Source organism: Phyllobates terribilis, unplaced genomic scaffold (genome assembly GCF_046119375.1).
Source record: "Phyllobates terribilis strain yellow unplaced genomic scaffold, ASM4611937v1 Scaffold_734__1_contigs__length_741531, whole genome shotgun sequence".
NCBI lineage: Eukaryota > Metazoa > Chordata > Amphibia > Anura > Dendrobatidae > Phyllobates > Phyllobates terribilis.
The window spans coordinates 67720-94830 of NW_027363494.1; the positions used below are offsets into that span (position 1 = coordinate 67720).

General features: G+C 47.6%; 17 non-coding genes across 17 annotated transcripts; all 17 read left to right on the forward strand.

Annotated features, from left to right (window-relative positions):
• The first annotated feature begins 371 nt into the window (after positions 1–371).
• Positions 372–562, forward strand: LOC141237898 (U2 spliceosomal RNA). The gene has a single exon (XR_012303419.1). It is a non-coding gene; the product is annotated as a U2 spliceosomal RNA (small nuclear RNA).
• A 1121-nt stretch (positions 563–1683) lies between these two features.
• LOC141237909 (U2 spliceosomal RNA) lies at positions 1684–1874 on the forward strand. Its single transcript, XR_012303430.1, has one exon. It is a non-coding gene; the product is annotated as a U2 spliceosomal RNA (small nuclear RNA).
• A 1122-nt stretch (positions 1875–2996) lies between these two features.
• Positions 2997–3187, forward strand: LOC141237922 (U2 spliceosomal RNA). Its single transcript, XR_012303442.1, has one exon. It is a non-coding gene; the product is annotated as a U2 spliceosomal RNA (small nuclear RNA).
• A 1120-nt stretch (positions 3188–4307) lies between these two features.
• LOC141237933 (U2 spliceosomal RNA) lies at positions 4308–4498 on the forward strand. The gene has a single exon (XR_012303453.1). It is a non-coding gene; the product is annotated as a U2 spliceosomal RNA (small nuclear RNA).
• Positions 4499–10562: 6064 nt separating this feature from the next.
• Positions 10563–10753, forward strand: LOC141237944 (U2 spliceosomal RNA). The gene has a single exon (XR_012303464.1). It is a non-coding gene; the product is annotated as a U2 spliceosomal RNA (small nuclear RNA).
• A 1120-nt stretch (positions 10754–11873) lies between these two features.
• On the forward strand, positions 11874–12064 carry LOC141237661 (U2 spliceosomal RNA). The gene has a single exon (XR_012303191.1). It is a non-coding gene; the product is annotated as a U2 spliceosomal RNA (small nuclear RNA).
• Positions 12065–13184: 1120 nt separating this feature from the next.
• On the forward strand, positions 13185–13375 carry LOC141237516 (U2 spliceosomal RNA). The gene has a single exon (XR_012303050.1). It is a non-coding gene; the product is annotated as a U2 spliceosomal RNA (small nuclear RNA).
• Positions 13376–14496: 1121 nt separating this feature from the next.
• Positions 14497–14687, forward strand: LOC141237887 (U2 spliceosomal RNA). The gene has a single exon (XR_012303409.1). It is a non-coding gene; the product is annotated as a U2 spliceosomal RNA (small nuclear RNA).
• A 1122-nt stretch (positions 14688–15809) lies between these two features.
• Positions 15810–16000, forward strand: LOC141237396 (U2 spliceosomal RNA). The gene has a single exon (XR_012302946.1). It is a non-coding gene; the product is annotated as a U2 spliceosomal RNA (small nuclear RNA).
• A 1120-nt stretch (positions 16001–17120) lies between these two features.
• LOC141237871 (U2 spliceosomal RNA) lies at positions 17121–17311 on the forward strand. Its single transcript, XR_012303393.1, has one exon. It is a non-coding gene; the product is annotated as a U2 spliceosomal RNA (small nuclear RNA).
• Positions 17312–18432: 1121 nt separating this feature from the next.
• LOC141237408 (U2 spliceosomal RNA) lies at positions 18433–18623 on the forward strand. The gene has a single exon (XR_012302957.1). It is a non-coding gene; the product is annotated as a U2 spliceosomal RNA (small nuclear RNA).
• A 1116-nt stretch (positions 18624–19739) lies between these two features.
• Positions 19740–19930, forward strand: LOC141237419 (U2 spliceosomal RNA). Its single transcript, XR_012302967.1, has one exon. It is a non-coding gene; the product is annotated as a U2 spliceosomal RNA (small nuclear RNA).
• A 1121-nt stretch (positions 19931–21051) lies between these two features.
• On the forward strand, positions 21052–21242 carry LOC141237430 (U2 spliceosomal RNA). Its single transcript, XR_012302971.1, has one exon. It is a non-coding gene; the product is annotated as a U2 spliceosomal RNA (small nuclear RNA).
• A 1121-nt stretch (positions 21243–22363) lies between these two features.
• On the forward strand, positions 22364–22554 carry LOC141237876 (U2 spliceosomal RNA). Its single transcript, XR_012303398.1, has one exon. It is a non-coding gene; the product is annotated as a U2 spliceosomal RNA (small nuclear RNA).
• Positions 22555–23672: 1118 nt separating this feature from the next.
• LOC141237435 (U2 spliceosomal RNA) lies at positions 23673–23863 on the forward strand. The gene has a single exon (XR_012302972.1). It is a non-coding gene; the product is annotated as a U2 spliceosomal RNA (small nuclear RNA).
• Positions 23864–24984: 1121 nt separating this feature from the next.
• LOC141237438 (U2 spliceosomal RNA) lies at positions 24985–25175 on the forward strand. Its single transcript, XR_012302974.1, has one exon. It is a non-coding gene; the product is annotated as a U2 spliceosomal RNA (small nuclear RNA).
• A 1118-nt stretch (positions 25176–26293) lies between these two features.
• On the forward strand, positions 26294–26484 carry LOC141237439 (U2 spliceosomal RNA). Its single transcript, XR_012302975.1, has one exon. It is a non-coding gene; the product is annotated as a U2 spliceosomal RNA (small nuclear RNA).
• Positions 26485–27111: the final 627 nt, after the last annotated feature.

The following is a 27111-nucleotide window of genomic DNA, read 5'->3' on the forward strand; positions in this document are numbered from 1 at the left end:
CAGCCACCTTCAGTCTGCTGCTGGACAGCCAGCAGCAGCAGCAGCAGGAGAGGTAATTAATCAGCAACCCTCCTGCTAAGGGTAGACAGCTGCTCGTTCCACCCCCCCCCCGCCTTAATTGGTTCTCCTCCCTTCCAACGGTGTTGAGGCGGATGGGAACAGCCGGGGGTTGAGAGTACTGTGCTAAAAGAGGTGGAGTTATGCAGATCTAAAACGCGTGGATTGCAGCAGCAGCAAGCCGAAAAGTGCAGGCATGTGAGGGATCTAGAGGTTGACAGCATGTCTTCTTAACGGGAGTCCAGGTGGCCATCTCCACAAATGGACTTTTCAGAATCCTTGGGTGGCACCGTAGTCGGAAACCAATTCTGGTTATCGCTTCTCGGCCTTTTGGCTAAGATCAAGTGTAGTATCTGTTCTTATCAGTTTAATATCTGATACGTCCCCTATCTGGGGACCATATATTAAATGGATTTTTAGAACAGGGAGATGGAAAAAGAGCTTGCTCTGTCCACTCCACGCATTGACCTGGTATTGCAGTATCTCCAGGACCGGTGCACCCCTTCTTTAATGCAGTTTCTAAAATCAGAAAGAATTGAATTCAATGCTTTTTGTTCATTTTGCTTGTTTGTCGGATTTTGGGATGGACTCTTTGGCTTTGCTTTTCTTCTCCTCATTGGATTTTTCATGTTAAAAGTTGCAGAAGCCAGATGACAAGCTCATTTTGGTTCAACTTCAGCAACTGTGCATTGCATTGCCATGTAATGTAATGTAATGCAATGCTATCTATCTAGCTCTCCCTCTATACTTCCTTTTGGATAAACAGACATATTAGGCAAGCATTTTGGAGCTTTCACCTAAATAACTACAGGTGGTGAGATAAGCTGCACAATATAATTGACCTTTCAGTATATTGTTGCACACACACCATCTATTTAGCAAATGCCCTTGTTATCAACAGCAGCCTTTTAAACTCACCTGAGCTAACAGGTATGTGAGCTGGTTACTCTGCTGCGCTTAAAATTTCTTTTTTGGTTTGCTACAATGCCTTTTCTGAAACGTTGTCTCCCTCTGCTGGAACACTGACTTCTTTCATTTAATGCCTGCAGACTATAAAAGAGAAACCAACCCAAAAAGTTTGGTTGATTAGTCTGTGGCATTCTTTTAAACTGTTGCTTATGGCGGTCTCTGTGAGGTTCTCAGTGACATTCAGCCATCCAGGTATCCCGCCTGCAGTAGACGGAATGTGGCAATGGAACGCTGGCTGCGCGTGTCATAATAGGCTCTGAGCCTTTATATACCTGCGCAAAGCAGCAGCCACCTTCAGTCTGCTGCTGGACAGCCAGCAGCAGCAGCAGCAGGAGAGGTAATTAATCAGCAACCCTCCTGCTAAGGGTAGACAGCTGCTCGTTCCACCCCCCCCCCCGCCTTAATTGGTTCTCCTCCCTTCCAACGGTGTTGAGGCGGGTGGGAACAGCCGGGGGTTGAGGGTACTGTGCTAAAAGAGGTGGAGTTATGCAGATCTAAAACGCGTGGATTGCAGCAGCAGCAAGCCGAAAAGTGCAGGCATGTGAGGGATCTAGAGGTTGACAGCATGTCTTCGTAACGGGAGTCCAGGTGGCCATCTCCACAAATGGACTTTTCAGAATCCTTGGGTGGCACCGTAGTCGGAAACCAATTCTGGTTATCGCTTCTCGGCCTTTTGGCTAAGATCAAGTGTAGTATCTGTTCTTATCAGTTTAATATCTGATACGTCCCCTATCTGGGGACCATATATTAAATGGATTTTTAGAACAGGGAGATGGAAAAAGAGCTTGCTCTGTCCACTCCACGCATTGACCTGGTATTGCAGTATCTCCAGGACCGGTGCACCCCTTCTTTAATGCAGTTTCTAAAATCAGAAAGAATTGAATTCAATGCTTTTTGTTCATTTTGCTTGTTTGTCGGATTTTGGGATGGACTCTTTGGCTTTGCTTTTCTTCTCCTCATTGGATTTTTCATGTTAAAAGTTGCAGAAGCCAGATGACAAGCTCATTTTGGTTCAACTTCAGCAACTGTGCATTGCATTGCCATGTAATGTAATGTAATGCAATGCTATCTATCTAGCTCTCCCTCTATACTTCCTTTTGGATAAACAGACATATTAGGCAAGCATTTTGGAGCTTTCACCTAAATAACTACAGGTGGTGAGATAAGCTGCACAATATAATTGACCTTTCAGTATATTGTTGCACACACACCATCTATTTAGCAAATGCCCTTGTTATCAACAGCAGCCTTTTAAACTCACCTGAGCTAATAGGTATGTGAGCTGGTTACTCTGCTGCGCTTAAAATTTCTTTTTTGGTTTGCTACAATGCCTTTTCTGAAACGTTGTCTCCCTCTGCTGGAACACTGACTTCTTTCATTTAATGCCTGCAGACTATAAAAGAGAAACCAACCCAAAAAGTTTGGTTGATTAGTCTGTGGCATTCTTTTAAACTGTTGCTTATGGCGGTCTCTGTGAGCTTCTCAGTGACATTCAGCCATCCAGGTATCCCACCTGCAGTAGACGGAATGTGGCAATGGAACGCTGGCTGCGCGTGTCATAATAGGCTCTGAGCCTTTATATACCTGCGCACAGCAGCAGCCACCTTCAGTCTGCTGCTGGACAGCCAGCAGCAGCAGCAGCAGGAGAGGTAATTAATCAGCAACCCTCCTGCTAAGGGTAGACAGCTGCTCATTCCACCCCCCCCCCCCGCCTTAATTGGTTCTCCTCCCTTCCAACGGTGTTGAGGCGGGTGGGAACAGCCGGGGGTTGAGGGTACTGTGCTAAAAGAGGTGGAGTTATGCAGATCTAAAACGCGTGGATTGCAGCAGCAGCAAGCCGAAAAGTGCAGGCATGTGAGGGATCTAGAGGTTGACAGCATGTCTTCTTAACGGGAGTCCAGGTGGCCATCTCCACAAATGGACTTTTCAGAATCCTTGGGTGGCACCGTAGTCGGAAACCAATTCTGGTTATCGCTTCTCGGCCTTTTGGCTAAGATCAAGTGTAGTATCTGTTCTTATCAGTTTAATATCTGATACGTCCCCTATCTGGGGACCATATATTAAATGGATTTTTAGAACAGGGAGATGGAAAAAGAGCTTGCTCTGTCCACTCCACGCATTGACCTGGTATTGCAGTATCTCCAGGACCGGTGCACCCCTTCTTTAATGCAGTTTCTAAAATCAGAAAGAATTGAATTCAATGCTTTTTGTTCATTTTGCTTGTTTGTCGGATTTTGGGATGGACTCTTTGGCTTTGCTTTTCTTCTCCTCATTGGATTTTTCATGTTAAAAGTTGCAGAAGCCAGATGACAAGCTCATTTTGGTTCAACTTCAGCAACTGTGCATTGCATTGCCATGTAATGTAATGTAATGCAATGCTATCTATCTAGCTCTCCCTCTATACTTCCTTTTGGATAAACAGACATATTAGGCAAGCATTTTGGAGCTTTCACCTAAATAACTACAGGTGGTGAGATAAGCTGCACAATATAATTGACCTTTCAGTATATTGTTGCACACACACCATCTATTTAGCAAATGCCCTTGTTATCAACAGCAGCCTTTTAAACTCACCTGAGCTAACAGGTATGTGAGCTGGTTACTCTGCTGCGCTTAAAATTTCTTTTTTGGTTTGCTACAATGCCTTTTCTGAAACGTTGTCTCCCTCTGCTGGAACACTGACTTCTTTCATTTAATGCCTGCAGACTATAAAAGAGAAACCAACCCAAAAAGTTTGGTTGATTAGTCTGTGGCATTCTTTTAAACTGTTGCTTATGGCGGTCTCTGTGAGCTTCTCAGTGACATTAAGCCATCCAGGTATCCCGCCTGCAGTAGACGGAATGTGGCAATGGAACGCTGGCTGCGCCTGTCATAATAGGCTCTGAGCCTTTATATACCTGCGCACAGCAGCAGCCACCTTCAGTCTGCTGCTGGACAGCCAGCAGCAGCAGCAGCAGGAGAGGTAATTAATCAGCAACCCTCCTGCTAAGGGTAGACAGCTGCTCGTTCCACCCCCCCCCCGCCTTAATTCGTTCTCCTCCCTTCCAACGGTGTTGAGGCGGGTGGGAACAGCCGGGGGTTGAGGGTACTGTGCTAAAAGAGGTGGAGTTATGCAGATCTAAAACGCGTGGATTGCAGCAGCAGCAAGCCGAAAAGTGCAGGCATGTGAGGGATCTAGAGGTTGACAGCATGTCTTCTTAACGGGAGTCCAGGTGGCCATCTCCACAAATGGACTTTTCAGAATCCTTGGGTGGCACCGTAGTCGGAAACCAATTCTGGTTATCGCTTCTCGGCCTTTTGGCTAAGATCAAGTGTAGTATCTGTTCTTATCAGTTTAATATCTGATACGTCCCCTATCTGGGGACCATATATTAAATGGATTTTTAGAACAGGGAGATGGAAAAAGAGCTTGCTCTGTCCACTCCACGCATTGACCTGGTATTGCAGTATCTCCAGGACCGGTGCACCCCTTCTTTAATGCAGTTTCTAAAATCAGAAAGAATTGAATTCAATGCTTTTTGTTCATTTTGCTTGTTTGTCGGATTTTGGGATGGACTCTTTGGCTTTGCTTTTCTTCTCCTCATTGGATTTTTCATTTTAAAAGTTGCAGAAGCCAGATGACAAGCTCATTTTGGTTCAACTTCAGCAACTGTGCATTGCATTGCCATGTAATGTAATGTAATGCAATGCTATCTATCTAGCTCTCCCTCTATACTTCTGTAGCACCCTGAGGATTCGGCTGCTACAGGGGTATTGCACCTCAACCCAGAGGTGTGATATTCCACTCCCGGGTAAGGATGGAGTGTGGAACTGAGCTCAGATAGACTGCATGCACTACATACATCCCATTTCAGAGGAGCAGGCCGACGGTACTCCCACTTAGAAATGTGCAGGTACAACCGAGCCTGTTCCTGGCTGGAGTGGGAGGGGGGTGGTACATCCCATGTAGTGTAGGGGCAGATAGGGGGAGCAGTCTGGGTAGTGATAGGAGCTCATTGGGTGCTGGTCACCTGAGCTCACACATAGAGGGATATATAAGGAGGGCACCAACTTAGATCAGGGTCAGTCAGCTGCAGAGGACAAGTCAGATGCAGAGAGCAGGAAACAGCAGCCCTGGAGAGAGAGAGAGTGGAGCAGAGAAAGACCCAGAGGGGGAAGACTGAAGGGACCCAAGAACCCAAATTAGAGCACCGGGTGAGGAGTCAGCATCAGGGTACCGGAACCCAAACTGGTGGGGGTAAAAACAATCCCCAGCCAGAGACCGGAGACCGTGGGCAGTGTCTGTCACGGTCACCCACCACATTCACCCCGAAGGCACACCACATGAAGGGTCAGGGAACCCAGGGCCAAGGGTGTCCCAACAGAAGGCCCGAGGGAGCTGGACCTAGGTGAATCACTGGTGGGGACGGCTGAAGAAAGGACAGAGGGAGAGCTCAGGGCCACGCTCCGGACTTGTTTGGGGGTTGGCTGGATCCAGGACCTGGTGGACGCAGCACGGCTCGGGTGGTCACTAGCAGCTGGAGTGACCGGAACATCAGCAGTAAGTAAACACCCTTAACTGCACAACCCGAGTCTGTCTTCATTGCCGGCTGCACCGCACCACCACAACCCCCATCCTCTGCGCCTGTCCCCTCTGAGGCTATACCCCTCCCGTTGGGGGTTATCCCACCAAGCTGCGCATCCACCATCAGCCTCAGCGGACCCTGCTGCAGCGGCGGCCACAGTGACCGCATCACAACGGGTGGCGTAGTCGACACAAAAGAACTTTAGTAACATCTGTAAAGCTGCCACATAACACTGAGCTTGACGCCCTGGGCACGGGGCCGGGTCACAGCCGCTCGGAGACTACAACCCCCCATCTGATCCGGTGCCGGGTATTCCCCTCAAAAAGGAATATGTCCCAGGGGGCGCGTCAACTTTGGCGTAGTCGGCAGGATTACGTGCCCGCAACACCCGGGTACTGCGTGCCTGAAGAAAAGTGCAAGTTTACCTCAGAAAGAAGTCTCCCGCCGGTTCCGGAGGGTCCACGCCATCGGACTCCATCACCAGTCGTTTCCCGCCGATTGTCCGCCATTTCCAGCTTGTTCCCGCCATCTGCAGAGTTTCCCGCCACTGGGAAGCGATTCCCGCCAAAACCGCAGATTTCCCGCCTTGGAAGAGCAGCGGACGCCATTATGGGCGTGCCAAAGGAGGGCAGGAGGCCACCTCCCATCGTGGGCCAGGACAGAAAATGGCGCCAAAAGTGGAAACCGCCCCCACCAACAGAGACTGTGATGCTGGAGGTGTCTGTCAGCGTGAAAGAACTACCCCTGGAGCTGACAGTCACCGAGTTGCCCCGGGACCGCCCTCTAAGTGGGAGGAGACGAAAGAGAAGAGAAAAGATGGGTGTCGCTTGGAGCAGTCTGGAGCGAGCGCACCCGGAGGCAAGAGGTCTAACGAGGAGTAGCGAAGGAGCTCACCCGGAGATGGAGAGAAAGCAGAACAGCACCGGCCCGCTGGCCAGGAGTCTGCTAGAGACCGAGGAAGGAGGGCAGAGCAGCACCGGCCCGCTGGCCAGGAGCCTGCCGGAAGCAGAGCAGAGCAGCACCGACCCGATGGTCAGGAGCCTGCTAGAGTCCACAACCCCGCTAGGTCTAGCGGAGATCCTAGCGCAGCTCCCTCGAGACCGGGAGTGTGCACAAACTGCCCTGGAGGGCCTCGCAAGGAGGATGGCCCGGGTACAGCGTGAGATACTGGCGGAGTGGAGCCGGGAGATGGCCCAGCAAGCAGAGACCAGTCAACGGAGCACGCTACCCTGGAAGAGGAAGCAGACCGCCTCTGAGGATGGCGCGGGAGGACCCAAGGCCGGAGACGGCGCCGAGGAGGGAGCCGAACGCATGGAGGCAGGTAAAGGGGACGCCTATACCCCAAGCCGTGACACCGCTTACCTGCCCCAGCTCCCCGTCGCAGAGCCCGAAAGTCCCCCTGCTGTGCCCGTAGCCGCCATGTCACCGCTATGGACTAGGCCCCGACCGGAAGCCGCCGCAGCGACCCCTGTGACGTCATGCGCCTCGATCCGGAGCGTGACAAAGCAGGAATTACCACCAGCCTGGTCGCAAGGCCTAGTACCCCCGGGCGCCGCACCACCAACAGCGCCCCCTACCTCCGCGGAGCCTCCGGCCTGGCCGCAAGGCCAGGTAGCCCAGGGCGCCGCCGTCCTAACGGTGCCCTTCACCTTCCAGGTGCCCCAGGCCTGGCCGCAAGGCCTGGGCAACCCGGGCGCCACCACCACCGCGCCCGCGCCCGCAATACCAAGGGTGCCACACCTGGGGGAGGACCTCTTCAGCCAGCTCACATGGCCGGACGGGCGACCCTTCATCTGGCCCGAAGGATACCATGAGCTGGAGCGGCAACAAAGACTAGGGCCCTTGTGTGAGCCCCTGATCCCGGCTCCGAAGCCCGTGACTCGGGTCTCGCCTCCTTTAGAAGAAGCCCAATTCGTGTGGGACCCCACGGGAGAAGATTTGATGGGGTTCACCGGAGAAACTCGGGCAGTCGCCGCTGAGCGTACTGAGTGTTGTCGTCAGCAGCTAGCAGAGTTTAAGAGAGAACGGGAGGAGAGGCGGGTCAGAGAACAACAGGCCCAAATCCGGAGCGCGGAGCAGAAGAGCCGGACTAGGAGGAACCCCCGTGCAGCGCATTGTCCCCGCACCATCGGGACAGTGATAAAGTTCAACCCGCAGCATGGGTGGGGCTTTATTCGGGACCGTAACAACCGCGGTGACATTTTTGTGACTCGCAGAGACGTCGAGTCCCACCTGCCGGAAGGTCACAAAGGCCGTGACCTCTACGTCGGAGACGAAGTCACTTTCACCCGGCACAAGTGTGCCAAAGGACCTTACGCCCTCCACGTACACCGCTTGACGGAGGAGGAGTTGCGGTACGGAGAGGAGGAGCCAGAGGACCCGGACGGGTCTGAAGAAACATCATATCAAGAAAGAGCAGGAGGGAGCCGTCGTTGAGGACGGGAGTAGAGACTGTATATAGTTGCCCGTCGGAGCACAGTGAACCGTTGCTGCTAAAATAGTCCCCGTTGGGACCAGTGAACTGTTTACCCGTTAACCCCTTCATCCTACAGGCTGAGGACTGTGAGCAGCCATTCCCTTCCCTCTACCTGGCCGAGGACTGAGAGCGGCCAACTTCCAACTTCTCCCTGTATATAGTTGCGCGTCCTAAAGCGCCCCCTACCGGTTTTATAGAAAACCAGATTTTCTAAGAGACTGTCGCACTTTTCCCGGACATACATTGCACAGTGTCCGGAGGAGGAACCAGAGACAAGAGAAGTCTACGAGAATGTTATATGAAAAGTTTTATATATATAATGTTTTATATGTTTTATATGTTTATATGAAAAAAAATTGTATGTTTTGGTGTTTTATGTCTTTACAGCCCGAGGACGTGCTGTGATTTACCAGGGGGGAATGTAGCACCCTGAGGATTCGGCTGCTACAGGGGTATTGCACCTCAACCCAGAGGTGTGATATTCCACTCCCGGGTAAGGATGGAGTGTGGAACTGAGCTCAGATAGACTGCATGCACTACATACATCCCATTTCAGAGGAGCAGGCCGACGGTACTCCCACTTAGAAATGTGCAGGTACAACCGAGCCTGTTCCTGGCTGGAGTGGGAGGGGGGTGGTACATCCCATGTAGTGTAGGGGCAGATAGGGGGAGCAGTCTGGGTAGTGATAGGAGCTCATTGGGTGCTGGTCACCTGAGCTCACACATAGAGGGATATATAAGGAGGGCACCAACTTAGATCAGGGTCAGTCAGCTGCAGAGGACAAGTCAGATGCAGAGAGCAGGAAACAGCAGCCCTGGAGAGAGAGAGAGTGGAGCAGAGAAAGACCCAGAGGGGGAAGACTGAAGGGACCCAAGAACCCAAATTAGAGCACCGGGTGAGGAGTCAGCATCAGGGTACCGGAACCCAAACTGGTGGGGGTAAAAACAATCCCCAGCCAGAGACCGGAGACCGTGGGCAGTGTCTGTCACGGTCACCCACCACATTCACCCCGAAGGCACACCACATGAAGGGTCAGGGAACCCAGGGCCAAGGGTGTCCCAACAGAAGGCCCGAGGGAGCTGGACCTAGGTGAATCACTGGTGGGGACGGCTGAAGAAAGGACAGAGGGAGAGCTCAGGGCCACGCTCCGGACTTGTTTGGGGGTTGGCTGGATCCAGGACCTGGTGGACGCAGCACGGCTCGGGTGGTCACTAGCAGCTGGAGTGACCGGAACATCAGCAGTAAGTAAACACCCTTAACTGCACAACCCGAGTCTGTCTTCATTGCCGGCTGCACCGCACCACCACAACCCCCATCCTCTGCGCCTGTCCCCTCTGAGGCTATACCCCTCCCGTTGGGGGTTATCCCACCAAGCTGCGCATCCACCATCAGCCTCAGCGGACCCTGCTGCAGCGGCGGCCACAGTGACCGCATCACAACGGGTGGCGTAGACGACACAAAAGAACTTTAGTAACATCTGTAAAGCTGCCACATAACACTGAGCTTGACGCCCTGGGCACGGGGCCGGGTCACAGCCGCTCGGAGACTACAACCCCCCATCTTATCCGGTGCCGGGTATTCCCCTCAAAAAGGAATATGTCCCAGGGGGCGCGTCACTTCCTTTTGGATAAACAGACATATTAGGCAAGCATTTTGGAGCTTTCACCTAAATAACTACAGGTGGTGAGATAAGCTGCACAATATAATTGACCTTTCAGTATATTGTTGCACACACACCATCTATTTAGCAAATGCCCTTGTTATCAACAGCAGCCTTTTAAACTCACCTGAGCTAACAGGTATGTGAGCTGGTTACTCTGCTGCGCTTAAAATTTCTTTTTTGGTTTGCTACAATGCCTTTTCTGAAATGTTGTCTCCCTCTGCTGGAACACTGACTTCTTTCATTTAATGCCTGCAGACTATAAAAGAGAAACCAACCCAAAAAGTTTGGTTGATTAGTCTGTGGCATTCTTTTAAACTGTTGCTTATGGCGGTCTCTGTGAGCTTCTCAGTGACATTCAGCCATCCAGGTATCCCGCCTGCAGTAGACGGAATGTGGCAATGGAACGCTGGCTGCGCGTGTCATAATAGGCTCTGAGCCTTTATATACCTGCGCACAGCAGCAGCCACCTTCAGTCTGCTGCTGGACAGCCAGCAGCAGCAGCAGCAGGAGAGGTAATTAATCAGCAACCCTCCTGCTAAGGGTAGACAGCTGCTCGTTCCACCCCCCCCCCGCCTTAATTGGTTCTCCTCCCTTCCAACGGTGTTGAGGCGGGTGGGAACAGCCGGGGGTTGAGGGTACTGTGCTAAAAGAGGTGGAGTTATGCAGATCTAAAACGCGTGGATTGCAGCAGCAGCAAGCCGAAAAGTGCAGGCATGTGAGGGATCTAGAGGTTGACAGCATGTCTTCTTAACGGGAGTCCAGGTGGCCATCTCCACAAATGGACTTTTCAGAATCCTTGGGTGGCACCGTAGTCGGAAACCAATTCTGGTTATCGCTTCTCGGCCTTTTGGCTAAGATCAAGTGTAGTATCTGTTCTTATCAGTTTAATATCTGATACGTCCCCTATCTGGGGACCATATATTAAATGGATTTTTAGAACAGGGAGATGGAAAAAGAGCTTGCTCTGTCCACTCCACGCATTGACCTGGTATTGCAGTATCTCCAGGACCGGTGCACCCCTTCTTTAATGCAGTTTCTAAAATCAGAAAGAATTGAATTCAATGCTTTTTGTTCATTTTGCTTGTTTGTCGGATTTTGGGATGGACTCTTTGGCTTTGCTTTTCTTCTCCTCATTGGATTTTTCATGTTAAAAGTTGCAGAAGCCAGATGACAAGCTCATTTTGGTTCAACTTCAGCAACTGTGCATTGCATTGCCATGTAATGTAATGTAATGCAATGCTATCTATCTAGCTCTCCCTCTATACTTCCTTTTGGATAAACAGACATATTAGGCAAGCATTTTGGAGCTTTCACCTAAATAACTACAGGTGGTGAGATAAGCTGCACAATATAATTGACCTTTCAGTATATTGTTGCACACACACCATCTATTTAGCAAATGCCCTTGTTATCAACAGCAGCCTTTTAAACTCACCTGAGCTAACAGGTATGTGAGCTGGTTACTCTGCTGCGCTTAAAATTTCTTTTTTGGTTTGCTACAATGCCTTTTCTGAAACGTTGTCTCCCTCTGCTGGAACACTGACTTCTTTCATTTAATGCCTGCAGACTATAAAAGAGAAACCAACCCAAAAAGTTTGGTTGATTAGTCTGTGGCATTCTTTTAAACTGTTGCTTATGGCGGTCTCTGTGAGCTTCTCAGTGACATTCAGCCATCCAGGTATCCCGCCTGCAGTAGACGGAATGTGGCAATGGAACGCTGGCTGCGCGTGTCATAATAGGCTCTGAGCCTTTATATACCTGCGCACAGCAGCAGCCACCTTCAGTCTGCTGCTGGACAGCCAGCAGCAGCAGCAGCAGGAGAGGTAATTAATCAGCAACCCTCCTGCTAAGGGTAGACAGCTGCTCGTTCCACCCCCCCCCCGCCTTAATTGGTTCTCCTCCCTTCCAACGGTGTTGAGGCGGGTGGGAACAGCCGGGGGTTGAGGGTACTGTGCTAAAAGAGGTGGAGTTATGCAAATCTAAAACGCGTGGATTGCAGCAGCAGCAAGCCGAAAAGTGCAGGCATGTGAGGGATCTAGATGTTGACAGCATGTCTTCTTAACGGGAGTCCAGGTGGCCATCTCCACAAATGGACTTTTCAGAATCCTTGGGTGGCACCGTAGTCGGAAACCAATTCTGGTTATCGCTTCTCGGCCTTTTGGCTAAGATCAAGTGTAGTATCTGTTCTTATCAGTTTAATATCTGATACGTCCCCTATCTGGGGACCATATATTAAATGGATTTTTAGAACAGGGAGATGGAAAAAGAGCTTGCTCTTTCCACTCCACGCATTGACCTGGTATTGCAGTATCTCCAGGACCGGTGCACCCCTTCTTTAATGCAGTTTCTAAAATCAGAAAGAATTGAATTCAATGCTTTTTGTTCATTTTGCTTGTTTGTCGGATTTTGGGATGGACTCTTTGGCTTTGCTTTTCTTCTCCTCATTGGATTTTTCATGTTAAAAGTTGCAGAAGCCAGATGACAAGCTCATTTTGGTTCAACTTCAGCAACTGTGCATTGCATTGCCATGTAATGTAATGTAATGCAATGCTATCTATCTAGCTCTCCCTCTATACTTCCTTTTGGATAAACAGACATATTAGGCAAGCATTTTGGAGCTTTCACCTAAATAACTACAGGTGGTGAGATAAGCTGCACAATATAATTGACCTTTCAGTATATTGTTGCACACACACCATCTATTTAGCAAATGCCCTTGTTATCAACAGCAGCCTTTTAAACTCACCTGAGCTAACATGTATGTGAGCTGGTTACTCTGCTGCGCTTAAAATTTCTTTTTTGGTTTGCTACAATGCCTTTTCTGAAACGTTGTCTCCCTCTGCTGGAACACTGACTTCTTTCATTTAATGCCTGCAGACTATAAAAGAGAAACCAACCCAAAAAGTTTGGTTGATTAGTCTGTGGCATTCTTTTAAACTGTTGCTTATGGCGGTCTCTGTGAGCTTCTCAGTGACATTCAGCCATCCAGGTATCCCGCCTGCAGTAGACGGAATGTGGCAATGGAACGCTGGCTGCGCGTGTCATAATAGGCTCTGAGCCTTTATATACCTGCGCACAGCAGCAGCCACCTTCAGTCTGCTGCTGGACAGCCAGCAGCAGCAGCAGCAGGAGAGGTAATTAATCAGCAACCCTCCTGCTAAGGGTAGACAGCTGCTCGTTCCACCCCCCCCCCGCCTTAATTGGTTCTCCTCCCTTCCAACGGTGTTGAGGCGGGTGGGAACAGCCGGGGTTTGAGGGTACTGTGCTAAAAGAGGTGGAGTTATGCAGATCTAAAACGCGTGGATTGCAGCAGCAGCAAGCCGAAAAGTGCAGGCATGTGAGGGATCTAGAGGTTGACAGCATGTCTTCTTAACGGGAGTCCAGGTGGCCATCTCCACAAATGGACTTTTCAGAATCCTTGGGTGGCACCGTAGTCGGAAACCAATTCTGGTTATCGCTTCTCAGCCTTTTGGCTAAGATCAAGTGTAGTATCTGTTCTTATCAGTTTAATATCTGATACGTCCCCTATCTGGGGACCATATATTAAATGGATTTTTAGAACAGGGAGATGGAAAAAGAGCTTGCTCTGTCCACTCCACGCATTGACCTGGTATTGCAGTATCTCCAGGACCAGTGCACCCCTTCTTTAATGCAGTTTCTAAAATCAGAAAGAATTGAATTCAATGCTTTTTGTTCATTTTGCTTGTTTGTCGGATTTTGGGATGGACTCTTTGGCTTTGCTTTTCTTCTCCTCATTGGATTTTTCATGTTAAAAGTTGCAGAAGCCAGATGACAAGCTCATTTTGGTTCAACTTCAGCAACTGTGCATTGCATTGCCATGTAATGTAATGTAATGCAATGCTATCTATCTAGCTCTCCCTCTATACTTCCTTTTGGATAAACAGACATATTAGGCAAGCATTTTGGAGCTTTCACCTAAATAACTGCAGGTGGTGAGATAAGCTGCACAATATAATTGACCTTTCAGTATATTGTTGCACACACACCATCTATTTAGCAAATGCCCTTGTTATCAACAGCAGCCTTTTAAACTCACCTGAGCTAACAGGTATGTGAGCTGGTTACTCTGCAGCGCTTAAAATTTCTTTTTTGGTTTGCTACAATGCCTTTTCTGAAACGTTGTCTCCCTCTGCTGGAACACTGACTTCTTTCATTTAATGCCTGCAGACTATAAAAGAGAAACCAACCCAAAAAGTTTGGTTGATTAGTCTGTGGCATTCTTTTAAACTGTTGCTTATGGCGGTCTCTGTGAGCTTCTCAGTGACATTCAGCCATCCAGGTATCCCGCCTGCAGTAGACGGAATGTGGCAATGGAACGCTGGCTGCGCGTGTCATAATAGGCTCTGAGCCTTTATATACCTGCGCACAGCAGCAGCCACCTTCAGTCTGCTGCTGGACAGCCAGCAGCAGCAGCAGCAGGAGAGGTAATTAATCAGCAACCCTCCTGCTAAGGGTAGACAGCTGCTCGTTCCACCCCCCCCCCCGCCTTAATTGGTTCTCCTCCCTTCCAACGGTGTTGAGGCGGGTGGGAACAGCCGGGGGTTGAGGGTACTGTGCTAAAAGAGGTGGAGTTATGCAGATCTAAAACGCGTGGATTGCAGCAGCAGCAAGCCGAAAAGTGCAGGCATGTGAGGGATCTAGAGGTTGACAGCATGTCTTCTTAACGGGAGTCCAGGTGGCCATCTCCACAAATGGACTTTTCAGAATCCTTGGGTGGCACCGTAGTCGGAAACCAATTCTGGTTATCGCTTCTCGGCCTTTTGGCTAAGATCATGTGTAGTATCTGTTCTTATCAGTTTAATATCTGATACGTCCCCTATCTGGGGACCATATATTAAATGGATTTTTAGAACAGGGAGATGGAAAAAGAGCTTGCTCTGTCCACTCCACGCATTGACCTGGTATTGCAGTATCTCCAGGACCGGTGCACCCCTTCTTTAATGCAGTTTCTAAAATCAGAAAGAATTGAATTCAATGCTTTTTGTTCATTTTGCTTGTTTGTCGGATTTTGGGATGGACTCTTTGGCTTTGCTTTTCTTCTCCTCATTGGATTTTTCATGTTAAAAGTTGCAGAAGCCAGATGACAAGCTCATTTTGGTTCAACTTCAGCAACTGTGCATTGCATTGCCATGTAATGTAATGTAATGCAATGCTATCTATCTAGCTCTCCCTCTATACTTCCTTTTGGATAAACAGACATATTAGGCAAGCATTTTGGAGCTTTCACCTAAATAACTACAGGTGGTGAGATAAGCTGCACAATATAATTGACCTTTCAGTATATTGTTGCACACACACCATCTATTTAGCCAATGCCCTTGTTATCAACAGCAGCCTTTTAAACTCACCTGAGCTAACAGGTATGTGAGCTGGTTACTCTGCTGCGCTTAAAATTTCTTTTTTGGTTTGCTACAATGCCTTTTCTGAAACGTTGTCTCCCTCTGCTGGAACACTGACTTCTTTCATTTAATGCCTGCAGACTATAAAAGAGAAACCAACCCAAAAAGTTTGGTTGATTAGTCTGTGGCATTCTTTTAAACTCTTGCTTATGGCGGTCTCTGTGAGCTTCTCAGTGACATTCAGCCATCCAGGTATCCCGCCTGCAGTAGACGGAATGTGGCAATGGAACGCTGGCTGCGCGTGTCATAATAGGCTCTGAGCCTTTATATACCTGCGCACAGCAGCAGCCACCTTCAGTCTGCTGCTGGACAGCCAGCAGCAGCAGCAGCAGGAGAGGTAATTAATCAGCAACCCTCCTGCTAAGGGTAGACAGCTGCTCGTTCCACCCCCCCCCCCCGCCTTAATTGGTTCTCCTCCCTTCCAACGGTGTTGAGGCGGGTGGGAACAGCCGGGGGTTGAGGGTACTGTGCTAAAAGAGGTGGAGTTATGCAGATCTAAAACGCGTGGATTGCAGCAGCAGCAAGCCGAAAAGTGCAAGCATGTGAGGGATCTAGAGGTTGACAGCATGTCTTCTTAACGGGAGTCCAGGTGGCCATCTCCACAAATGGACTTTTCAGAATCCTTGGGTGGCACCGTAGTCGGAAACCAATTCTGGTTATCGCTTCTCGGCCTTTTGGCTAAGATCAAGTGTAGTATCTGTTCTTATCAGTTTAATATCTGATACGTCCCCTATCTGGGGACCATATATTAAATGGATTTTTAGAACAGGGAGATGGAAAAAGAGCTTGCTCTGTCCACTCCACGCATTGACCTGGTATTGCAGTATCTCCAGGACCGGTGCACCCCTTCTTTAATGCAGTTTCTAAAATCAGAAAGAATTGAATTCAATGCTTTTTGTTCATTTTGCTTGTTTGTCGGATTTTGGGATGGACTCTTTGGCTTTGCTTTTCTTCTCCTCATTGGATTTTTCATGTTAAAAGTTGCAGAAGCCAGATGACAAGCTCATTTTGGTTCAACTTCAGCAACTGTGCATTGCATTGCCATGTAATGTAATGTAATGCAATGCTATCTATCTAGCTCTCCCTCTATACTTCCTTTTGGATAAACAGACATATTAGGCAAGCATTTTGGAGCTTTCACCTAAATAACTACAGGTGGTGAGATAAGCTGCACAATATAATTGACCTTTCAGTATATTGTTGCACACACACCATCTATTTAGCAAATGCCCTTGTTATCAACAGCAGCCTTTTAAACTCACCTGAGCTAACAGGTATGTGAGCTGGTTACTCTGCTGCGCTTAAAATTTCTTTTTTGGTTTGCTACAATGCCTTTTCTGAAACGTTGTCTCCCTCTGCTGGAACACTGACTTCTTTCATTTAATGCCTGCAGACTATAAAAGAGAAACCAACCCAAAAAGTTTGGTTGATTAGTCTGTGGCATTCTTTTAAACTGTTGCTTATGGCGGTCTCTGTGAGCTTCTCAGTGACATTCAGCCATCCAGGTATCCCGCCTGCAGTAGACGGAATGTGGCAATGGAACGCTGGCTGCGCGTGTCATAATAGGCTCTGAGCCTTTATATACCTGCGCACAGCAGCAGCCACCTTCAGTCTGCTGCTGGACAGCCAGCAGCAGCAGCAGCAGGAGAGGTAATTAATCAGCAACCCTCCTGCTAAGGGTAGACAGCTGCTCGTTCCACCCCCCCCCCGCCTTAATTGGTTCTCCTCCCTTCCAACGGTGTTGAGGCGGGTGGGAACAGCCGGGGGTTGAGGGTACTGTGCTAAAAGAGGTGGAGTTATGCAGATCTAAAACGCGTGGATTGCAGCAGCAGCAAGCCGAAAAGTGCAGGCATGTGAGGGATCTAGAGGTTGACAGCATGTCTTCTTAACGGGAGTCCAGGTGGCCATCTCCACAAATGGACTTTTCAGAATCCTTGGGTGGCACCGTAGTCGGAAACCAATTCTGGTTATCGCTTCTCGGCCTTTTGGCTAAGATCAAGTGTAGTATCTGTTCTTATCAGATTAATATCTGATACGTCCCCTATCTGGGGACCATATATTAAATGGATTTTTAGAGCAGGGAGATGGAAAAAGAGCTTGCTCTGTCCACTCCACGCATTGACCTGGTATTGCAGTATCTCCAGGACCGGTGCACCCCTTCTTTAATGCAGTTTCTAAAATCAGAAAGAATTGAATTCAATGCTTTTTGTTCATTTTGCTTGTTTGTCGGATTTTGGGATGGACTCTTTGGCTTTGCTTTTCTTCTCCTCATTGGATTTTTCATGTTAAAAGTTGCAGAAGCCAGATGACAAGCTCATTTTGGTTCAACTTCAGCAACTGTGCATTGCATTGCCATGTAATGTAATGTAATGCAATGCTATCTATCTAGCTCTCCCTCTATACTTCCTTTTGGATAAACAGACATATTAGGCAAGCATTTTGGAGCTTTCACCTAAATAACTACAGGTGGTGAGATAAGCTGCACAATATAATTGACCTTTCAGTATATTGTTGCACACACACCATCTATTTAGCAAATGCCCTTGTTATCAACAGCAGCCTTTTAAACTCACCTGAGCTAACAGGTATGTGAGCTGGTTACTCTGCTGCGCTTAAAATTTCTTTTTTGGTTTGCTACAATGCCTTTTCTGAAACGTTGTCTCCCTCTGCTGGAACACTGACTTCTTTCATTTAATGCCTGCAGACTATAAAAGAGAAACCAACCCAAAAAGTTTGGTTGATTAGTCTGTGGCATTCTTTTAAACTGTTGCTTATGGCGGTCTCTGTGAGCTTCTCAGTGACATTCAGCCATCCAGGTATCCCGCCTGCAGTAGACGGAATGTGGCAATGGAACGCTGGCTGCGCGTGTCATAATAGGCTCTGAGCCTTTATATACCTGCGCACAGCAGCAGCCACCTTCAGTCTGCTGCTGGACAGCCAGCAGCAGCAGCAGCAGGAGAGGTAATTAATCAGCAACCCTCCTGCTAAGGGTAGACAGCTGCTCGTTCCACCCCCACCCCCGCCTTAATTGGTTCTCCTCCCTTCCAACGGTGTTGAGGCGGGTGGGAACAGCCGGGGGTTGAGGGTACTGTGCTAAAAGAGGTGGAGTTATGCAGATCTAAAACGCGTGGATTGCAGCAGCAGCAAGCCGAAAAGTGCAGGCATGTGAGGGATCTAGAGGTTGACAGCATGTCTTCTTAACGGGAGTCCAGGTGGCCATCTCCACAAATGGACTTTTCAGAATCCCTGGGTGGCACCGTAGTCGGAAACCAATTCTGGTTATCGCTTCTCGGCCTTTTGGCTAAGATCAAGTGTAGTATCTGTTCTTATCAGTTTAATATCTGATACGTCCCCTATCTGGGGACCATATATTAAATGGATTTTTAGAACAGGGAGATGGAAAAAGAGCTTGCTCTGTCCACTCCACGCATTGACCTGGTATTGCAGTATCTCCAGGACCGGTGCACCCCTTCTTTAATGCAGTTTCTAAAATCAGAAAGAATTGAATTCAATGCTTTTTGTTCATTTTGCTTGTTTGTCGGATTTTGGGATGGACTCTTTGGCTTTGCTTTTCTTCTCCTCATTGGATTTTTCATGTTAAAAGTTGCAGAAGCCAGATGACAAGCTCATTTTGGTTCAACTTCAGCAACTGTGCATTGCATTGCCATGTAATGTAATGCAATGCTATCTATCTAGCTCTCCCTCTATACTTCCTTTTGGATAAACAGACATATTAGGCAAGCATTTTGGAGCTTTCACCTAAATAACTACAGGTGGTGAGATAAGCTGCACAATATAATTGACCTTTCAGTATATTGTTGCACACACACCATCTATTTAGCAAATGCCCTTGTTATCAACAGCAGCCTTTTAAACTCACCTGAGCTAATAGGTATGTGAGCTGGTTACTCTGCTGCGCTTAAAATTTCTTTTTTGGTTTGCTACAATGCCTTTTCTGAAACGTTGTCTCCCTCTGCTGGAACACTGACTTCTTTCATTTAATGCCTGCAGACTATAAAAGAGAAACCAACCCAAAAAGTTTGGTTGATTAGTCTGTGGCATTCTTTTAAACTGTTGCTTATGGCGGTCTCTGTGAGCTTCTCAGTGACATTCAGCCATCCAGGTATCCCGCCTGCAGTAGACGGAATGTGGCAATGGAACGCTGGCTGCGCGTGTCATAATAGGCTCTGAGCCTTTATATACCTGCGCACAGCAGCAGCCACCTTCAGTCTGCTGCTGGACAGCCAGCAGCAGCAGCAGCAGGAGAGGTAATTAATCAGCAACCCTCCTGCTAAGGGTAGACAGCTGCTCGTTCCACCCCCCCCCCCGCCTTAATTGGTTCTCCTCCCTTCCAACGGTGTTGAGGCGGGTGGGAACAGCCGGGGGTTGAGGGTACTGTGCTAAAAGAGGTGGAGTTATGCAGATCTAAAACGCGTGGATTGCAGCAGCAGCAAGCCGAAAAGTGCAGGCATGTGAGGGATCTAGAGGTTGAAAGCATGTCTTCTTAACGGGAGTCCAGGTGGCCATCTCCACAAATGGACTTTTCAGAATCCTTGGGTGGCACCGTAGTCGGAAACCAATTCTGGTTATCGCTTCTCGGCCTTTTGGCTAAGATCAAGTGTAGTATCTGTTCTTATCAGTTTAATATCTGATACGTCCCCTATCTGGGGACCATATATTAAATGGATTTTTAGAACAGGGAGATGGAAAAAGAGCTTGCTCTGTCCACTCCACGCATTGACCTGGTATTGCAGTATCTCCAGGACCGGTGCACCCCTTCTTTAATGCAGTTTCTAAAATCAGAAAGAATTGAATTCAATGCTTTTTGTTCATTTTGCTTGTTTGTCGGATTTTGGGATGGACTCTTTGGCTTTGCTTTTCTTCTCCTCATTGGATTTTTCATGTTAAAAGTTGCAGAAGCCAGATGACAAGCTCATTTTGGTTCAACTTCAGCAACTGTGCATTGCATTGCCATGTAATGTAATGTAATGCAATGCTATCTATCTAGCTCTCCCTCTATACTTCCTTTTGGATAAACAGACATATTAGGCAAGCATTTTGGAGCTTTCACCTAAATAACTACAGGTGGTGAGATAAGCTGCACAATATAATTGACCTTTCAGTATATTGTTGCACACACACCATCTATTTAGCAAATGCCCTTGTTATCAACAGCAGCCTTTTAAACTCACCTGAGCTAACAGGTATGTGAGCTGGTTACTCTGCTGCGCTTAAAATTTCTTTTTTGGTTTGCTACAATGCCTTTTCTGAAACGTTGTCTCCCTCTGCTGGAACACTGACTTCTTTCATTTAATGCCTGCAGACTATAAAAGAGAAACCAACCCAAAAAGTTTGGTTGATTAGTCTGTGGCATTCTTTTAAACTGTTGCTTATGGCGGTCTCTGTGAGCTTCTCAGTGACATTCAGCCATCCAGGTATCCCGCCTGCAGTAGACGGAATGTGGCAATGGAACGCTGGCTGCGCGTGTCATAATAGGCTCTGAGCCTTTATATACCTGCGCACAGCAGCAGCCACCTTCAGTCTGCTGCTGGACAGCCAGCAGCAGCAGCAGCAGGAGAGGTAATTAATCAGCAACCCTCCTGCTAAGGGTAGACAGCTGCTCGTTCCACCCCCACCCCCGCCTTAATTGGTTCTCCTCCCTTCCAACGGTGTTGAGGCGGGTGGGAACAGCCGGGGGTTGAGGGTACTGTGCTAAAAGAGGTGGAGTTATGCAGATCTAAAACGCGTGGATTGCAGCAGCAGCAAGCCGAAAAGTGCAGGCATGTGAGGGATCTAGAGGTTGACAGCATGTCTTCTTAACGGGAGTCCAGGTGGCCATCTCCACAATTGGACTTTTCAGAATCCTTGGGTGGCACCGTAGTCGGAAACCAATTCTGGTTATCGCTTCTCGGCCTTTTGGCTAAGATCAAGTGTAGTATCTGTTCTTATCAGTTTAATATCTGATACGTCCCCTATCTGGGGACCATATATTAAATGGATTTTTAGAACAGGGAGATGGAAAAAGAGCTTGCTCTGTCCACTCCACGCATTGACCTGGTATTGCAGTATCTCCAGGACCGGTGCACCCCTTCTTTAATGCAGTTTCTAAAATCAGAAAGAATTGAATTCAATGCTTTTTGTTCATTTTGCTTGTTTGTCGGATTTTGGGATGGACTCTTTGGCTTTGCTTTTCTTCTCCTCATTGGATTTTTCATGTTAAAAGTTGCAGAAGCCAGATGACAAGCTCATTTTGGTTCAACTTCAGCAACTGTGCATTGCATTGCCATGTAATGTAATGTAATGCAATGCTATCTATCTAGCTCTCCCTCTATACTTCCTTTTGGATAAACAGACATATTAGGCAAGCATTTTGGAGCTTTCACCTAAATAACTACAGGTGGTGAGATAAGCTGCACAATATAATTGACCTTTCAGTATATTGTTGCACACACACCATCTATTTAGCAAATGCCCTTGTTATCAACAGCAGCCTTTTAAACTCACCTGAGCTAACAGGTATGTGAACTGGTTACTCTGCTGCGCTTAAAATTTCTTTTTTGGTTTGCTACAATGCCTTTTCTGAAACGTTGTCTCCCTCTTCTGGAACACTGACTTCTTTCATTTAATGCCTGCAGACTATAAACGAGAAACCAACCCAAAAAGTTTGGTTGATTAGTCTGTGGCATTCTTTTAAACTGTTGCTTATGGCGGTCTCTGTGAGCTTCTCAGTGACATTCAGCCATCCAGGTATCCCGCCTGCAGTAGACGGAATGTGGCAATGGAACGCTGGCTGCGCGTGTCATAATAGGCTCTGAGCCTTTATATACCTGCGCACAGCAGCAGCCACCTTCAGTCTGCTGCTGGACAGCCAGCAGCAGCAGCAGCAGGAGAGGTAATTAATCAGCAACCCTCCTGCTAAGGGTAGACAGCTGCTCGTTCCACCCCCCCCCCCGCCTTAATTGGTTCTCCTCCCTTCCAACGGTGTTGAGGCGGGTGGGAACAGCCGGGGGTTGAGGGTACTGTGCTAAAAGAGGTGGAGTTATGCAGATCTAAAACGCGTGGATTGCAGCAGCAGCAAGCCGAAAAGTGCAGGCATGTGAGGGATCTAGAGGTTGACAGCATGTCTTCTTAACGGGAGTCCAGGTGGCCATCTCCACAAATGGACTTTTCAGAATCCTTGGGTGGCACCGTAGTCGGAAACCAATTCTGGTTATCGCTTCTCGGCCTTTTGGCTAAGATCAAGTGTAGTATCTGTTCTTATCAGTTTAATATCTGATACGTCCCCTATCTGGGGACCATATATTAAATGGAATTTTAGAACAGGGAGATGGAAAAAGAGCTTGCTCTGTCCACTCCACGCATTGACCTGGTATTGCAGTATCTCCAGGACCGGTGCACCCCTTCTTTAATGCAGTTTCTAAAATCAGAAAGAATTGAATTCAATGCTTTTTGTTCATTTTGCTTGTTTGTCGGATTTTGGGATGGACTCTTTGGCTTTGCTTTTCTTCTCCTCATTGGATTTTTCATGTTAAAAGTTGCAGAAGCCAGATGACAAGCTCATTTTGGTTCAACTTCAGCAACTGTGCATTGCATTGCCATGTAATGTAATGTAATGCAATGCTATCTATCTAGCTCTCCCTCTATACTTCCTTTTGGATAAACAGACATATTAGGCAAGCATTTTGGAGCTTTCACCTAAATAACTACAGGTGGTGAGATAAGCTGCACAATATAATTGACCTTTCAGTATATTGTTGCACACACACCATCTATTTAGCAAATGCCCTTGTTATCAACAGCAGCCTTTTAAACTCACCTGAGCTAACAGGTATGTGAGCTGGTTACTCTGCTGCGCTTAAAATTTCTTTTTTGGTTTGCTACAATGCCTTTTCTGAAACGTTGTCTCCCTCTGCTGGAACACTGACTTCTTTCATTTAATGCCTGCAGACTATAAAAGAGAAACCAACCCAAAAAGTTTGGTTGATTAGTCTGTGGCATTCTTTTAAACTGTTGCTTATGGCGGTCTCTGTGAGCTTCTCAGTGACATTCAGCCATCCAGGTATCCCGCCTGCAGTAGACGGAATGTGGCAATGGAACGCTGGCTGCGCGTGTCATAATAGGCTCTGAGCCTTTATATACCTCGCACAGCAGCAGCCACCTTCAGTCTGCTGCTGGACAGCCAGCAGCAGCAGCAGCAGGAGAGGTAATTAATCAGCAACCCTCCTGCTAAGGGTAGACAGCTGCTCGTTCCACCCCCCCCCGCCTTAATTGGTTCTCCTCCCTTCCAACGGTGTTGAGGCGGGTGGGAACAGCCGGGGGTTGAGGGTACTGTGCTAAAAGAGGTGGAGTTATGCAGATCTAAAACGCGTGGATTGCAGCAGCAGCAAGCCGAAAAGTGCAGGCATGTGAGGGATCTAGAGGTTGACAGCATGTCTTCTTAACGGGAGTCCAGGTGGCCATCTCCACAAATGGACTTTTCAGAATCCTTGGGTGGCACCGTAGTCGGAAACCAATTCTGGTTATCGCTTCTCGGCCTTTTGGCTAAGATCAAGTGTAGTATCTGTTCTTATCAGTTTAATATCTGATACGTCCCCTATCTGGGGACCATATATTAAATGGATTTTTAGAACAGGGAGATGGAAAAAGAGCTTGCTCTGTCCACTCCACGCATTGACCTGGTATTGCAGTATCTCCAGGACCGGTGCACCCCTTCTTTAATGCAGTTTCTAAAATCAGAAAGAATTGAATTCAATGCTTTTTGTTCATTTTGCTTGTTTGTCGGATTTTGGGATGGACTCTTTGGCTTTGCTTTTCTTCTCCTCATTGGATTTTTCATGTTAAAAGTTGCAGAAGCCAGATGACAAGCTCATTTTGGTTCAACTTCAGCAACTGTGCATTGCATTGCCATGTAATGTAATGTAATGCAATGCTATCTATCTAGCTCTCCCTCTATACTTCCTTTTGGATAAACAGACATATTAGGCAAGCATTTTGGAGCTTTCACCTAAATAACTACAGGTGGTGAGATAAGCTGCACAATATAATTGACCTTTCAGTATATTGTTGCACACACACCATCTATTTAGCAAATGCCCTTGTTATCAACAGCAGCCTTTTAAACTCACCTGAGCTAACAGGTATGTGAGCTGGTTACTCTGCTGCGCTTAAAATTTCTTTTTTGGTTTGCTACAATGCCTTTTCTGAAACGTTGTCTCCCTCTGCTGGAACACTGACTTCTTTCATTTAATGCCTGCAGACTATAAAAGAGAAACCAACCCAAAAAGTTTGGTTGATTAGTCTGTGGCATTCTTTTAAACTGTTGCTTATGGCGGTCTCTGTGAGCTTCTCAGTGACATTCAGCCATCCAGGTATCCCGCCTGCAGTAGACGGAATGTGGCAATGGAACGCTGGCTGCGCGTGTCATAATAGGCTCTGAGCCTTTATATACCTGCGCACAGCAGCAGCCACCTTCAGTCTGCTGCTGGACAGCCAGCAGCAGCAGCAGCAGGAGAGGTAATTAATCAGCAACCCTCCTGCTAAGGGTAGACAGCTGCTCGTTCCACCCCCCCCCCCGCCTTAATTGGTTCTCCTCCCTTCCAACGGTGTTGAGGCGGGTGGGAACAGCCGGGGGTTGAGGGTACTGTGCTAAAAGAGGTGGAGTTATGCAGATCTAAAACGCGTGGATTGCAGCAGCAGCAAGCCGAAAAGTGCAGGCATGTGAGGGATCTAGAGGTTGACAGCATGTCTTCTTAACGGGAGTCCAGGTGGCCATCTCCACAAATGGACTTTTCAGAATCCTTGGGTGGCACCGTAGTCGGAAACCAATTCTGGTTATCGCTTCTCGGCCTTTTGGCTAAGATCAAGTGTAGTATCTGTTCTTATCAGTTTAATATCTGATACGTCCCCTATCTGGGGACCATATATTAAATGGATTTTTAGAACAGGGAGATGGAAAAAGAGCTTGCTCTGTCCACTCCACGCATTGACCTGGTATTGCAGTATCTCCAGGACCGGTGCACCCCTTCTTTAATGCAGTTTCTAAAATCAGAAAGAATTGAATTCAATGCTTTTTGTTCATTTTGCTTGTTTGTCGGATTTTGGGATGGACTCTTTGGCTTTGCTTTTCTTCTCCTCATTGGATTTTTCATGTTAAAAGTTGCAGAAGCCAGATGACAAGCTCATTTTGGTTCAACTTCAGCAACTGTGCATTGCATTGCCATGTAATGTAATGTAATGCAATGCTATCTATCTAGCTCTCCCTCTATACTTCCTTTTGGATAAACAGACATATTAGGCAAGCATTTTGGAGCTTTCACCTAAATAACTACAGGTGGTGAGATAAGCTGCACAATATAATTGACCTTTCAGTATATTGTTGCACACACACCATCTATTTAGCAAATGCCCTTGTTATCAACAGCAGCCTTTTAAACTCACCTGAGCTAACAGGTATGTGAGCTGGTTACTCTGCTGCGCTTAAAATTTCTTTTTTGGTTTGCTACAATGCCTTTTCTGAAACGTTGTCTCCCTCTGCTGGAACACTGACTTCTTTCATTTAATGCCTGCAGACTATAAAAGAGAAACCAACCCAAAAAGTTTGGTTGATTAGTCTGTGGCATTCTTTTAAACTGTTGCTTATGGCGGTCTCTGTGAGCTTCTCAGTGACATTCAGCCATCCAGGTATCCCGCCTGCAGTAGACGGAATGTGGCAATGGAACGCTGGCTGCGCGTGTCATAATAGGCTCTGAGCCTTTATATACCTCGCACAGCAGCAGCCACCTTCAGTCTGCTGCTGGACAGCCAGCAGCAGCAGCAGCAGGAGAGGTAATTAATCAGCAACCCTCCTGCTAAGGGTAGACAGCTGCTCGTTCCACCCCCCCCCGCCTTAATTGGTTCTCCTCCCTTCCAACGGTGTTGAGGCGGGTGGGAACAGCCGGGGGTTGAGGGTACTGTGCTAAAAGAGGTGGAGTTATGCAGATCTAAAACGCGTGGATTGCAGCAGCAGCAAGCCGAAAAGTGCAGGCATGTGAGGGATCTAGAGGTTGACAGCATGTCTTCTTAACGGGAGTCCAGGTGGCCATCTCCACAAATGGACTTTTCAGAATCCTTGGGTGGCACCGTAGTCGGAAACCAATTCTGGTTATCGCTTCTCGGCCTTTTGGCTAAGATCAAGTGTAGTATCTGTTCTTATCAGTTTAATATCTGATACGTCCCCTATCTGGGGACCATATATTAAATGGATTTTTAGAACAGGGAGATGGAAAAAGAGCTTGCTCTGTCCACTCCACGCATTGACCTGGTATTGCAGTATCTCCAGGACCGGTGCACCCCTTCTTTAATGCAGTTTCTAAAATCAGAAAGAATTGAATTCAATGCTTTTTGTTCATTTTGCTTGTTTGTCGGATTTTGGGATGGACTCTTTGGCTTTGCTTTTCTTCTCCTCATTGGATTTTTCATGTTAAAAGTTGCAGAAGCCAGATGACAAGCTCATTTTGGTTCAACTTCAGCAACTGTGCATTGCATTGCCATGTAATGTAATGTAATGCAATGCTATCTATCTAGCTCTCCCTCTATACTTCCTTTTGGATAAACAGACATATTAGGCAAGCATTTTGGAGCTTTCACCTAAATAACTACAGGTGGTGAGATAAGCTGCACAATATAATTGACCTTTCAGTATATTGTTGCACACACACCATCTATTTAGCAAATGCCCTTGTTATCAACAGCAGCCTTTTAAACTCACCTGAGCTAACAGGTATGTGAGCTGGTTACTCTGCTGCGCTTAAAATTTCTTTTTTGGTTTGCTACAATGCCTTTTCTGAAACGTTGTCTCCCTCTTCTGGAACACTGACTTCTTTCATTTAATGCCTGCAGACTATAAAAGAGAAACCAACCCAAAAAGTTTGGTTGATTAGTCTGTGGCATTCTTTTAAACTGTTGCTTATGGCGGTCTCTGT